At 55.4% G+C, this 13049-nt stretch overlaps 1 long non-coding RNA gene across 1 annotated transcript; it reads right to left on the reverse strand.

Moving 5' to 3' along the window:
* Window positions 1–11387: 11387 nt before the first annotated feature.
* On the reverse strand, window positions 11388–12705 carry LOC142028707 (uncharacterized). Its single transcript, XR_012649665.1, has 3 exons — window positions 12605–12705; window positions 11639–11776; window positions 11388–11482 (listed from the first exon to the last, which is right to left on the reverse strand). It is a non-coding gene; the product is annotated as an uncharacterized LOC142028707 (long non-coding RNA).
* Between the last annotated feature and the right edge of the window lie 344 nt (window positions 12706–13049).

Raw genomic sequence — 13049 nt, forward strand, 5'->3', positions numbered from 1 at the left:
ACCTCCCCCTTTTCCCTGCAGACACCTTTCCGTTGATAATCACTGATGTAATTTTGGTCCAGGCAAATGACGCCGTCTCTCTCTCTCTCCCTAAAGGTGTCTTTTCCCTCTATATTAGGATAGAAAATGGTAGGCTGAGACAAAGCTGATCAGCAGAGAGAACATCGAGCGCCACTCTCCCCTGTCTAGAACAGAATGAGGACAGTCTAGAACAGAACGCCAGCTCGAAGCTGGCAAAAACACCAAAACAGAAGGATATATCGGTCACAACCTTGCCAGCGCCACTGCTAACGTGCATGTTTCCAACCACAGCACATTATAGCAGCCAGCACGTCATTGCCTTTACCCACACAGGCCTGGGTGCGAGAGCATAATCGTGGAGTCAAGGACAGATCAATATGATCATAGTTGAAGACCCTTTACTAGAGCATCAGACATCATTTTATACATTGTTTACATCCGTACATGCGTTTAGCTATTTTACTATTGGTTACACACATTCTCCATGCGCTGTCCACGTGCCTAGTTACACTTAGTGATTGGTTATATCCACACTGTACACGCACATAAACATGAGACATAATTGGTTATGCTTACTAAAACATGCGAAACTTGTCTCAGTCTAATTGGTCAAGACAAACTGCCGAATTGAGGTTCTTTGTGCCAAGTTCCCTTTATCGTGGAATGCGCACCTGTGTTCTTCTAATTGGCATCTTTCTTTTTTTGTCTTCTTGTTTATTCTGTTCGAGGCCTTCTAAAGGCGTGTGGAATGCTCTTGCGACCGTTAGCTAAATATGTGTCCACACCTGGGCGTGGAGAGAAGGGCTTAGACAGCGAGGACCGTTGGCTGTCGTGAGCCGAGGTGGGTTTGGTAATTCTGCTATGCCCGGACTTCTGCAACACTAAGGAAGCCTTTCCTAAAGCTGAGCAGAGCGCTGATGTCATGGCAGTGCCTTGACCAGGAGAAACCCAGCAATACTTGAGCAAAATCAAGTTGCAAGCACTGTTTTTATCTCGGGATGTTTTTCCCCTTTTTCCAGACTATTTTTCACCTTTTCAGATGATAAAGTTACCGTCACAGTTCCTTGGTTTTGTGCTTATTGATAGTACAGAATCATAGAATCATTTAGGCTGGAAAAGGCCTTCAAGATCACCGAGTCCAACCATCAACCATGCCCCCTAAACCATGTCCTGAAGTACCCTGTCCGCTCGCTTTTTCAATATCTTCAGGGATGGTGACTCAACCACTTCCCTGGGCAGCCCATTCCAACGTTTGACAACCCCCTCAGTAAAAAATTTTTTCCTCATATCTAACCTAAATCTCCCTTGCCTCACCTTGAGGCCATTTCCTCTCGTCCTATCTCCAGCCACCTGACAGAAGAGACCAGCACCCACCTCACTACAGCCCCCCTGCAGGTAGTTGTAGGGAGCGATCAGGTCTCCCCTCAGCCTCCTTTTCTCCAGACTCAACAGCCCCGGCTCCCTCAGCCGCTCCTCATCAGACTTGTGCTCCAGGCCCCTCACCAGCTTGGTTGCCCTCCTCTGGACACGCTCCAGCACCTCCACGTCTTTCCTGTAGTGAGGGGCCCAAAACTGAACACAGGACTCGAGGGGCGGCCTCACCAGTGCCCAGTACAGGGGAACAACCACCTCCCTGCTCCGGCTGGCCACACTATTTCTGATGCAGGCCAGGAGGCCGTTGGCCTCCTTGGCCACCCGGGCACACTGCTGGCTCACATTCGGCCGGCTGCCAACCAGCACCCCCAGGTCTTTCTCTGCCGGGCAGCTTTCCAGCCGCTCTTCCCCAAGCCCGTAGCGCTGCACGGGGTTGCCGTGACCCAAGTGCAGGACCCGGCACTTGGCCCTCTTGAACCTCATACAGTTGGCCTCGGCCCATCGATCCAGCCTGTCCAGGTCTCTCTGTAGGGCCTCCCTACCCTCCAGCAGATCGACCCTGCCTCCCAGCTTGGTGTCGTCTGCAAACTTGCTGAGGGTGCCCTCGATCCCCTCGTCCAAATCATCGATAGAGATATTAAACGGAACGGGGCCTAACACCGAGCCCTGAGGAACACCACTTGTGACCCGCCGCCCACTGGATTTCACCCCATTCACCACAACCCTCTGGGCCCGGCCAGCCAGCCAGTTTTTCAGCCAGTGAAGGGTGCACTTGTCCAGGCCGCGAGACGCCAGCTGCTCAAGGAGTGTGCCATGAGAGACAGTGTCAAAGGCCTTGCTGAAGTCGAGGTAGACAACATCCACAGCCTTTCCCTCATCCACTAGGCGGGTCACCTGGTCACAGAAGGAGATCAGGCCGGTCAAGCAGGACCTGCCTGTCGTAAACCCAGGCTGACTGGGCCTGATCCCCTCCTTATCCTGGGCTTGCCATGTGAGCGCTCTCAAGACAAACCGTTCCATAATCTTCCCCGGCACCGAGGTCAGGCTGACAGGCCTGTAGTTCCCCGGATCCTCCCTCCGACCCTTCTTATAAATGGGCGTCACGCTGGCAAGCCTCCAGTCCTCTGGGACCTCCCCTGCTGACCAGGATCGCTGATAGACGACAGAGAGTGGCTTGGCAAGGACCTCTGCCAGTTCCCTCAGTACTCTTGGATGGATCCCATCAGGTCCCACAGATTTGTGAGTGTCCAGATGGCGTAGCAGGTCCCTAACTAATTCCTCCTGGATTGAGGGGGGTATGTTCTGCTCTTCATCCTCGCCTTCCAGCTCAGGGGGCGGAGTACCCTGAGGATGGCTGGACTCACTATTAAAGTATGCCAGGATGCCTTTGGTTTCTCGGTGCTGAGCTGCGCTTCAGAGATACCAGCCGCGCTGCTCAAGGATGCTTCTCGTCCCCAGCGGCGTGCACAGGATCACGGTTCCCAGGCTGGCAGGCATTGTCCCTGCCGGTATTTCCGCAAACATCTTCTTCTGGTCGGTATTTTTCCCCTTATAACCAGATCCCCCTGCGTGTGCCTCGCTCACGTCACAGCCCTGCGGTCCTGTGGCCCCTTTGCCCCACGGCCCCCGAGGTTGCGGGGTTCTTGTGGGTTCTGGCACTGCTCCACCACCACCACTGGTGGGGCCGCGAGCGTGGGTGTCCCCCCCACACCCCTGATGGTGCCTGTTGCTGCCGGGGACCCTGCCTGTCCAGGGCTGCTCTGCGGAGAGCACCGGCACCGGGAGGGGCAGGCGGGTGTAGAGACAGAGACACTGCCGTCGCTGGTCCCATGGCTCGGGGGGGGCTGTGAGCAGTGACCGCTGGGACCAGGCGAGGCGGCCGTAGGAAGGGAAAACCAGCAAAAAGCACAGGGAGGGACTGCGGTGTCCGCCTCTGGGGAAACGGTGCAGCAGAGGGAGAGAAAACCAGTGGAGAAACCTCCAGAAGAGGAGGGAGATGATAGTCTGGGACGGCTGCCCTCCAGCACCGGTGCTGCTGCTCAGTTAATCTTTGCCTCCAGAGCATCTGCTGACAAGCTGACAATCCATGAACTCCGTCTCAGAATCCACAAGCAGAAAACCACCAGTCTGATAAACAGGGTCAGGCCTCTTCTGAAGAGGCTGAGGAAGACTAAGCCTAACCTTAAAGCCCCACTCTTGGGGGAAGGAGACACAGAGGAACAAGAAAAGCCCAACCCTGTACAGGGTCTGAGGGTGCCTCCTTGGACCTTTACATTTAAAGCCACTGGATTCATTAAGAGCCGCTGGGGACAGGGACCAGGCTTCATTAGCCAGAGGAGAAGAGGAGCGCAGGTTTGCCTCAGCCAGTGGCCCGGCTGCAGACACAGCCACGGGAGGTAGCGTACGGAGTGAGTTCAGCTCCACGCGTGAGTCATGAGGCTGAGCACCCTGACACCTAGGTTCACCCTACCTCGCTTTAGGTGCGTATCTGACGGCCTTGGCTGTTGACTTGCCCGAGAGAGGGAAACAGCAGCAGCGTGGAGGCAATTTCTTCTCCGCAATATGTGTCGCGTGCTCTGGCGGGTTTTCTTTCCTGCACGGGAAACTGCACAGGGAGGTGCCTATGGCTGGGCAGGGTCGGTTTCACCCGAATGTGTAATATTTTCTATACTCCCCCACCCAACTCTCTCCAAAGTGAAAGGACCCTCATACGAAAGAACCAGTAAATCCACACGAGAACTGATGGCGTGAAACCACAGGAAGGAGCTTGCTGCCTTGGAGCGAAAACCAACTACAAAGGGCTTTGACTAGAAGTAACCTTGAATTTCACAGTGCTGAAACAAGAAAGGTTTTTGCATGGGTTGGAGCACGCTGCTGACTGTCGAGCCACCAATACGAGGAGTCACACCTATGCTGAGAAGCACAGTGACCCGCTCGGCAACCCAGACAGCTGATGCCACATTACAGTGCGGAAAAGATAAGTCAGTGTGCTGGACCCGGGGATGCTGAAATCAAGACTAGCCTCATCGCTGGACCGCTGCCGCTTCCTTTGCACGAGGCTGAGTTGCCGCTGCTGGCTGAAGAAGCCCCAAAATTCTGACAGATGTTAGCAGGACTCGGCTGTTCTTTGCACAGTGTTGACAAAGGGTGCTTTTCACGGGAAGCAAGTGGGCTGCCTCTGGACTTGTAGGGTAAGGATCCATTATTCCGACCATGAGGGCCACGGCTGGAAGGGAACAGACAGGGTTAAAGCATATTAGACTGTTCTCATCACACAACCCATTATGTGTCTTATTTTACACACAAAGCTGTCTAAACACTAACGCAGATAACTGTGAGTGGCCGGGAAAGCAGACAGAAAGAAAGAAAGAAAGACAGAAAGACAGAAAGGCAGAAAGAAAGAATGAAAGAAAGAAAGGAAGAAAGAAAGAAAGAAGGAAAGAAGGAAAGAAAGAAGGAAAGAAAGAAGGAAAGAAAGAAGGAAAGAAGGAGAGAAAGAAAGAAAGAAAGACAGAAGGAAAGAATGAAAGAAGGAAAGAAACTAAGAAGGAAAGAAAGAAGGAAAGAAGGAAGGAAAGAAGGAAAGAAGGAAAGAAAGAAAGAAGGAAAGAGAGAAAGAAAGAAAGAAGGAAAGAAGGAAAGAAACTAAGAAGGAAAGAAAGAAGGAAAGAAGGAAAGAAAGAAAGAAAGAAGGAGAGAAAGAAACAAGGAAGGAAAGAAGGCAAGAAAGAAGGAAAGACAGAAAGAAGGAAAGAAAAAAGGAAAGACAGAAAGAAGGAAAGAAGGAAAGAAGGAAAGTAGGAAAGAAGGAAAGAAGAAAGAAAGAAGGAAAGAAGAAAGGAAAGAAGGAAAGAAGGAAAGAAGGAAAGAAAGAAAGAAGGAAAGAGAGAAAGAAAGAAGGAAAGAGAGAAAGAAAGAAACTAAGAAGGAAAGAAAGAAGGAAAGAAGGAAAGAAAGAAAGAAAGAAGGAAAGAAGGAAAGAAGGAAGGAAAGAAGGAAAGAAAGAAAGAAGGAAAGAAGGAAAGAAGAAAGGAAAGAAGGAAAGAAGGAAAGAAAGAAAGAAAGAAGGAAAGAAAGAAGGAAAGGAAGACAGAAGGAAAGAAGGAAGGAAAGACGGAAAGAAAGAAAGAAAGAAGGAAGGAAAGAAGGAAAGAAAGAAAGAAGGAAAGAAGGAAGGAAAGAAGGAAAGAAAGAAGGAAAGAAGGAAGGAAAGAAGGAAGGAAAGAAGGAAAAAAAGAAGGAAAGAAAGAAGGAAAAAAATAAGGAAAGAAAGTCCTGAAGTCGCCAGCCACTGCACGTTCTTCCACTGACTGTGGGGCTCTCCGTCTGAATTACGTGATCCAGGAAAACCTCGGCCATTTTCACATTTCTCGGTGGATAGCACGGTTCCCAGTGACTCCGTCAGATCATCCACGTTCCCTGAACCTCTGAGGCCATGAAGTAAGGAGAAGACCGCAGCCTGGACTAGTGCCAAAAGAACCATGTTTCGGCTTTCCCCGACCAGGTCTGTGGACAGATGCCCGTGCGTGGAGGTTTGCTGTAAGACTGCTTTCATGCTCCTCAGCAAGCAGCTCGAGGGATCGCAGCATGCAGTGAAAACAGATTTTGCTTGAGCCACTGTTCTTCTCTGTCTTTGGCATACGCGCTGCTTCAGCTGTCATGTCAGCTATTCATTTGTCAGCTAGTCATAAAAAAAAAAAAAAAGACGGAAGATTTTAAATTTCTCTTTGGAAGACAGTATTTTACAGTACCAGAAAATTTTACAGTACACACAGAAAAATGTACTTGGAAGAGAGAAATGGCCCTTAGCTCAACCCATGTACTCCTGCCAGGCAACTGGGGACACCCAGCATCCTGGCGCTAAGCGTGGAGAGATGATAGGTAATGGGAATCATATTTGCCTTCTGATGCAGCTGTATAATACCATCCCTCCGTTCTTTTTCTGTTGTCATTTCACTATATTGTGATTTCAGTATATTAAGTTGTGGTGAGTTGACCCTGGCTAGATGCCAGGTGCCCACCAAAGCCGTTCTATCACTCCCCCTCCTCAAGTGGACAGGGGAGAGAAAATATAACAAAGAGCTTGTGGGTCGTGATAAGGACAGGAGAGATCACTCACCAATTACTGTCAGGGGCAAAACAGACTCAGTTTGGGGAAAATTAACTCAATTTATTACAAATCAACCAGAGTAGGGTAATGAGAAATAAAACCAAATCTCAGAACACCTTCCCTCCACCCCTCCCTTCTTCCCGGGCACAACTTCACTCCCGGATTCTCTGCCAAACCCCCCCAGCGGCACAGGGGGATGGGGAATGGGGTTTACGGTCATCACACGTTATTTTCTGCCGCTTCATCCTCCTCAGGGAGAGGGCTCATCACACTCTTCCCCTGCTCCAACGTGGGGTCCCACCCACGGGAGACAGTCCTCCACGAACTTCTCCAACGTGGGTCCTTCCCACGGGCTACAGTCCTGCACAAACTGCTCCAGCGTGGGTCCTTTCCACAGCGTGCAGTCCTTCAGGAGCACACTGCTCCCGCGTGGGTCCCCCACGGGCTCACAAGTCCTGCCAGAAAACCTGCTCCGTGGGCTCCTCTCTCCACAGATCCGCAGGTCCTGCCAGGAGCCTGCTCCAGCGCGGGGTTCCCACGGGGTCACAGCCTCCTTCGGGAACCCCCCTGCTCCGGCGTGGGGTCCTCCCCGGGCTGCAGGTGGAGATCTGCTCCACCGTGGACCTCCATGGGCTGCGGGGGGACAGCCTGCCTCACCACGGTCTTCCCCACGGGCTGCAGGGGAATCTCTGCTCCGGCACCTGGAGCATCTCCTCCCCCTCCTTCTGCACTGACCTTGGTGTCCGCAGGGTTGTTTCTCTTACATGTTCTCACTCCTCTCTCCGGCTGCCGTTTTCCGTCTGTCCCAACGTTTTTTTTCCTTCTTAAAAATGTTATCACAGAGGCGTTACCACTATCGCTGATGGGCTCGGCCTTGGCCGGCAGCGGGTCCGTCTTAGAGCCGGCTGGTATGGGCTCTCTCTCGAACACAGGGGAAGCTTCCAGCAGCTTCTTCCAGAAGCCACCCCTGTAACCCCCCCCCACTACCAAAACCTTGCCACACAAAGCCAATACAGCAGGCATGAGAACTGTTTTCGGTGGCCCTCTGCAGCCTCTTATTGGACTCAGTCTTTGTCACCTCGTCAGCCAGGGCGTTAATGGGAGGTGGTGTCAAAATGCTAACTAAACCCAAAGTAAACAACATCCTTTGGTCTCCCCTGTTCCCAGCATGTTCTGCTCCATCCTCTTCCAAAGGACCAAAGCAAGGCCGACCAGCCTGTGCTGCCTCCGATCTCCTTTCTGGCCCTTCCCCAAGACAGGAGCCACATTTGCTTTCTCCCAGTCCTCGGGAACCTTTCCCCATTGCTGCAACACTTCCGAGATCATTGAGAGCAGCCTCATGGTCCCGTCAGCCAGCTCCCTCAGCACCCGTGGGTGGATGCCCTCAGGCCTTGGCATGGCCCCATCCCGGCCCCCCCGTCTCTAGGAAAGAAAGATCAACTCTCCATCGGTGTGACCGTGAAAGCAAATTTATTGCCACCAGAACCCCGTGCCCGTCGTGGTCCGCAGTCGCAGAAGATGCTGTCTGCCCCCGGCCGCAGGCGATGATGGAAAGCTGCAGTGACACAGGAGGGGTGATGAGGAGCTGGCCTTGCTGCGTGCTCCCCTTCTGCTCCAAGCCAGGCTTTTGGCTGCCAAGCCTCTGACCTCCTCCCTGACCTGCAGAGCCAGAGCTCAGCTCCGCTCCAACCTACCTGAGGAGAGGAGCCTCATTCCTGCTGCTGCTGCCAAGAGCCGCCAAAGCCTCTTGTTTTTTCCAGGATGTCTCCTAAGGCAAAGAGGCAAAGGTCAGAGCGTTGCCCTCCAGCCCTGTCTCGCGGCCCTCCCCTACGCCTGGGACATGCTCGGGGAGCTGGAGGGGAAGGCTGGAAAGATCAGAACTTTACAGTCGGGACGTAGCAGCAGGCAGAGCCGAGCATCGCTTCGTGCGGGGCCCGGCCACCCCACCGGCGCCGGCTCTGCACGCTGTCGCCTTCTCCTCCGCTCGCGCCGAGCCCTGAGCGAACCCTTCTGCGGCTGCCCTGCCAAGGCTGGCCCCGGTCTCCCTGGGCGGACGGGGAAAGCGCAGTCCCCTGCGGCTGTCTCTGCGGGGAGCGCAGCTTCGGGCTCCAGCCCTGACTCTCACCTAGGACTGCGCTGGCGGCAGGGTGCAGCGCTCGGCCGTTCTCCAGGCGGCGGCTCCTGGCGATGCCGTGGAGCCTCTCCAACATAGCAGGGGCATCTCTGACCTTGGGGGAAGCAAAGCGGCACGATTTCTTCGCTGGCCAAAAAGGTCGCTCCGCTGACCCACGGCCGGTCGAGCTGGCTCGGCCACGAGGGGAAGGAGAAAGAGCGAGCAGGTAGCCAGGAGGGCAGGCCGTGTCTCAGCACCAGCTGCCCGGCTCCCATCCTGCCCGGCTCCCATCCTGCCCACCCTTGGCGTGTCGCCTCACGCTCCCTTCTCGGTTCGGGGGAACAGCCCTGCGGCTGCGACGTCTCCCCCCCGGGACACAGCTCACTCACCAGGCAATGGCCAACCTCGTCCTGCAGCTGGGCTGCGCTCAGCCCGATGGAGGTGACGACGGTCTCCTGCACCTGCGCCGGCACCAGGAACGGAGCGCAGAGGTAGAGGGTGGTCCTGCACACCTGAAAAAAGAGAGTCGTGCCACGTTGTTCCTCCCCCGCTGGAGTGGCCGGGGTCCTTCCCAGGAAGCTCATCCAGCCGAGCGCTGCTGAGCTCTCCCTAGCAGAGGGGGCTGCCCCAGGCGCAGTCTCCAGGCGGGGAGGGCACTGCCTGCAGCAGTTCGCCAGGCAGCTTTCTGTGGCTTTCGACAGTTTTGCAAAGAAGAGCTGGCGGCTCTTACATTGGAAACTTCAGGGACGGGATCCCGGAGGTGCAAGAGAAGGCTGACCCAGGTTTCCCCCACTTCTCTGGTGAAGAAGGATCTTCTCCCGGAGGCGGAGGCGGCGGCGGCCAGGGCAGCGTAGAGGCTGAAGGCTGAGAAGCGAAGGACATCTGGCTCCTGCAATTCACAGACCCCATCTGTCAGCTGGGTAACGAGGGCACCTCCTACCACATCAACAATCGCGCGCTGCCCGTGGCGGATGGCAGCCCAAGAAATAGCTGTCGTCCGCGCATTCCCACCCTCAAGAAGCCAGTATGTAAAGAACCGAAACAAGAATCACTGATCACTAAGTCAGTGCGCTTGAATACAGTTCTTTGGAAAACTATGTTTCGGGACCCAGGTTTGGAAAGAAGGTTGCCTCATCCAGACTCCTTCCCTGCCACGTAGGTCGTGAGTCCGAGTGTGACTCCCAATCTACGGGGAGTCTCAGGGCACCCGAGCATCCTTTCTGGCAGGGGAGCTGTCTAAAGCCCGAGAAACCACAGGGGCACGTGAGAGACCCTGTTGTCCTGGGGGAAACACGGGCACTTCACAGCACAACCCACCCTACCCGCGCAACACTGGGGAAAAAGGCTCGAAGCAGACATTCCGCCAGCAGAGACCCTCCCCGCAGCATGGGGAGGTCCCAGCCCACCCCACTACCTCTCAGACAAGCAGGAGAAAGTTATTTCACTCACCGCCTCAAAGAACATCTTGGTGGACCTGGCAATATCTTTGAAGGCAGACCCCAAGCCCTCTGCCTTCAGCTTCCTCACCGCCTCCGCCAGCGCCAGCATGCTCTCGGCAGCCACCACAGGACACGTGGTGTTCTCCAGGCCCCTCTGCAGCACCTCCAGGATGGCCGCCTTGTGCTTCTGCACCTGCAAAGCCAAAGACACCCACAGGCTTCTCGCTAGTCCTGACCCGAATGGCTTCTCTTTACCATGGCTGATGTTTTGCACCAGGAGGTGCTGTCCCGTCATGAGCCCCTCACAAAGGCACTCAGACTCTGTGAAATACCTCTCAACATCCTATTTATCAGAGCTAGCGCTAGAAAGAAAGACTAATATAGATAGTCCCTTCAGATGCTAGGAACCCTGCAAAACAGCACCGAATGCCCCTCCAATCCCGACGCAGGGTGCTGTGCAGACACCGCCTATGGGAAGGGTAAGGCCATTTTGGCCATTTGAGCTGTTACAGGATTTTCCTACGAGGCCATGCAGGCGGCATAGTCGCTGGTACATGGGGGAGCTGCCCGCAGGCTCCTCGGTCGCAGCGAGCTTGCTAAGCTCCTCCTGAGGCCAAGGGATGGGATGTGCACAGAGCAGCACAGGCTTGGGTCTCCTCAGGTCAACTGTTAGGTGGCTCTCTAAACTCCTCGGCGGGCAATGGGCTTTGGTCAGGATCCCTTCAGCAGCCAAGGGCTGCAGTGGCTAGAAACCCGCTCAGAGGCCATCTCAGCCCAGCAAGCCTTGTTGGGCACCAGGTTTCCCCCTTGCCACCCTGTTGACATCAGGCGAAGGAGTGTGGTCTCAGGAAAGAGCCCCGTTTGCCTTTACTAGCCTGCCCAAGCTGCCGAAGCCCCTTGCCGCTCTTCACCAGGCTCTTGCCGGTGAGGGGCTGCAGTCAGAAAGGGCAAAAGTTGGTCTCACCTCCTTGGGTGCTCCCCTGACGGCGTTGCCCAGGCCTCTCACTGCCATCTGCCGCACGGCGCCGATTCCGTGCTGGGATTTCTCCAGCAAGACACCTAGGACCCTTTCCAGGGACGACTTCTCCATGACTGCCGGATCCTCCATCAGCTGCAATAAAGCAATATGCCCGTGAGTGCCACCTAAGTCGAGGCACTCCACGCGAACGGGCTTCGTAGAAACGAGGATCCGTTGGATCCCTTGGATGGTGACGCTCTCTTCTGGCACCTTCTTCCTTCAGAAAGAGGCGTCCCAAGCAGCAGTTTTCTGAGAGAAGCCCTCTGCACCCTTCCTTCCCCTCCTGTTGCCTCACCTCAGCAAAGAAAGCTGTCGCTGTGAGCTGCAGGTTTTCCGAGGGGGAGTTCAGCCACTGGGAGAGGGCCCATATCACACCCCTTGTGACCAGCTGGTTGCGAAGCAGGACACTGCACACAGAGAAGGCAACTCACGGTCACGCGGCAAGGACGCCGGCCACGACCCCAAACTTCCCCAGCTCCCTGCACACATGGGAATGGCCCTGGCAGCCATTTCCCCGGGCACAGACACCCACAAGAAGGTGAGACGCAAGAAGAGGACCTCACCTCGTCAGGAGACACACGCCATCAGCGTGAGCCTGTGGGTTTCTGAGGAATACCCACGCTCCCTGCCTCCATAGCAGCAGCAGCCATCTCTTCTCCATGCATCTGCTCAGCACCAGCTCTAGAGCCTCACAGTAAGGGCTGGGAAAAAGCAAGCCCAAAGACATCTCAGGTTGCAGCACGTCCAGGGAAGATTTGTCTGTAGCAGAGCTAAAAGGCTCCGCTGCCTCGGCAGGTGTTGGTTCACTCATCCCAAACTCCACGCCCATGAAAATGGACATTTTCATCCTTTGCCATGCCTCAGGCCACTGACAGCAGGAGGAAACCCAGGGTCCCCGTGCTCCCTCGATGCCAGATGCCCAAGGTGCTCCCTAAGGGCTCTTCTTACCAGCATTCTATGAGACAGCCCCAGTTTCCCCCAACCCTGGAGGACCAGGAGCAGGGGCAGAGCCTGCCTGGCGCTACGAGGACGCGACACAACGGCTCCGTCCGCCTATAAATTTTAAAGGCAGGAACACCACTGCTGCAGCCAAGCCCTGCGGCCACACGCTGCCAGGCCACAGATTACACGAGCTAAGTCTCCACCATGCCAAACCACAGACGGCCATGGCCAGAGCTGGGCCACAGCCCCCGGGCCGGGAAGGGTCTTCTCCCCCATCCGCAGGCTGCTCGGCCCGACCATTCCCACGCAGGGTCTCTCCCCAGTCCGCGGAGGGAGAAGAAGGACGCCCTGCCACCGGGGTTGCACACCAGGCAGGACGAGAGCAACCGGCGATGCCAACCCCGTGACTCCTTCCTCTCTGGGAACGGACATTTCTCCAGGGAAGAAGAGAAGTCGAGCCAGCCCTGGCAACCTGCTGCCACGCGTAGGAAACAGGGCAGGCCCAAGCGCTCCCTCAGCGCCACAAATGAACACAGCTGGCTGGGGAAGTAAAGCTCCCCAACTTCCCTGCCCCTCCTGCTCCTTACCTGCGCAGCTTGTCTTCCCTCCTTGATGCGCTGAAGAAGAGCCCTCTCTGGTATCTGAGAGGGGCAGGCAGCATCACCTCACCCAGCGCCTTGCTGATCTCACCCAGGAGGCCAGGAAGCAGACGGGGAAGCAGGCACTGGACCCTTTCCTTGGCTGGCAGCACAAACACCACCTCGGAGATGGCACAGGGGAGCTGCAGGGAAATTCGGCCAAGAAACACCCATTAAACAAGGGCTTTGCCCACCAGTGCACTCCCGCTGCCTCCCTTGGGGAGCTTTTGCTGCCTGCAGGTCTCATGCCAGGGACAGCCTTGCGGTCCAGGACCAGAAAAATGTGTCCCGGCCCCTCACAGCCCCAATGCTGAGATGCCCCAGCACGTTACCCCTGTGCAGTCTCCCCAGGCATTTGCTTGAAAGCAGACACAAAGCTGCAGGAACGCCTCTG

Source organism: Buteo buteo, chromosome 2 (genome assembly GCF_964188355.1).
Source record: "Buteo buteo chromosome 2, bButBut1.hap1.1, whole genome shotgun sequence".
Lineage (NCBI taxonomy): Eukaryota > Metazoa > Chordata > Aves > Accipitriformes > Accipitridae > Buteo > Buteo buteo.